This window comes from Belonocnema kinseyi, chromosome 7 (assembly GCF_010883055.1).
Source record: "Belonocnema kinseyi isolate 2016_QV_RU_SX_M_011 chromosome 7, B_treatae_v1, whole genome shotgun sequence".
Classification (NCBI taxonomy): Eukaryota; Metazoa; Arthropoda; class Insecta; order Hymenoptera; family Cynipidae; genus Belonocnema; species Belonocnema kinseyi.
In genome coordinates, this window is record NC_046663.1 from 82,764,596 (window position 1) to 82,765,993 (window position 1,398).

Below are 1,398 nucleotides of genomic sequence, written 5' to 3' on the forward strand. Positions count from 1 at the left end.
ATTATTCATCAGGATTAAACTGGATTCAATTAGGTTTCAGTAGAATTCAAGTGAATTCATGAGAATTAAAAAGAATTTATAAGAACTAAAAAGAATTTCAGGAAATTAAAAGAATTCTGAAGAATTCAAAGGTATTCTATGATCTTCAAGGCAATTCATCAGAATTCAAGTAGGTTTCAGTATAATTCAACTGAATTGATGATGATTTAAACAAGTTTATGATAATTAAAAAGAATTAATTATAATTCAAAAAAATTTCAGGAAATTAAAAGAATTAAAAAGGATTCAAGTAGGTTTCAGTAGAATTCAACTAATTTCATGGGTAAAAAAACAAGAGAATTAAAAAGAATTCAAAAGAATTTCACGAAATTAAAAGAATTCAAAGAACTAAAAAGAAGTCAAAGAAATTCAATCATCTTCTTGATAATTCATCAGAATTCAATTGGATTTAAGTAGATTTCAGTTGAATTCAACTGAATAGATGATAATATAAAAAAATTCATGAGAATTAAAAAGAATTCATTATAATTTAAAAAAATTGCAGGAAATTAAAAGAATTCAAAGAACTCTAAAAAATTCGAAGGAATTCAATGATCTTTAAGAGAATTTAAAGGAATTCATCAGAATTCAACTGGATTCAAGTAACTTTCAGTAGAGTTCAACTAAATTCATGAGAGTAAAAAAAAATCAAGAGAATTAAAAAGAATTAACCAGACTTAGAAAGAATTTCAGGAAATTGACAGAATTTAAAGAAATCAAAAGAATTCAAAAGAATTCAAAAAAATTCAACTAATTTCATGAGAATCCAAAAGAATACATTAGAATTTGAAAAAAAATCATGAAATTACAAGAATTCAAAGAACTGAAACGAATTCAATGATCTTCAAGGGAATTCAAGGGGATTTATCATAATTTAACTGGATTCAAGTACGTTTCAGTAGAATTTAACTGAATTCATGAGAATTAAAAAGAACTTAAAACAGTTTCAGGAAATTGAAAGAATTCAGAAACCTCAAAAGAATTCAAAGGAATTCAAAGATCTTCAAGGGAATTCATGAGAATTCAACTGGATTCAAGTAAGTTTCAGTAAAATTCAATTGAATTCAGGAAATTCCAGTGGTTTAAAGTGCAATAAGCAAAGTTGAGCTAAAATTGAGAAAAATGCTGCGATTTCGAAGAAAAAAAACACCATTCAAATAAATGTAACTTAATTTTACGTGAATTAAACTGCATTGCATTTAAATAAAATGCTTTTAACTCGGCATTCAAGGTAAATGCAACTTAATTCAGTAAATTCACATTTAATTAACATAAATTCAAAAAAATAATTAGAATTCAAGAGTGAATTGAAGAAAACTAATTAGCATTTCTGAGACTACTATTTAATTCAAAGAAATT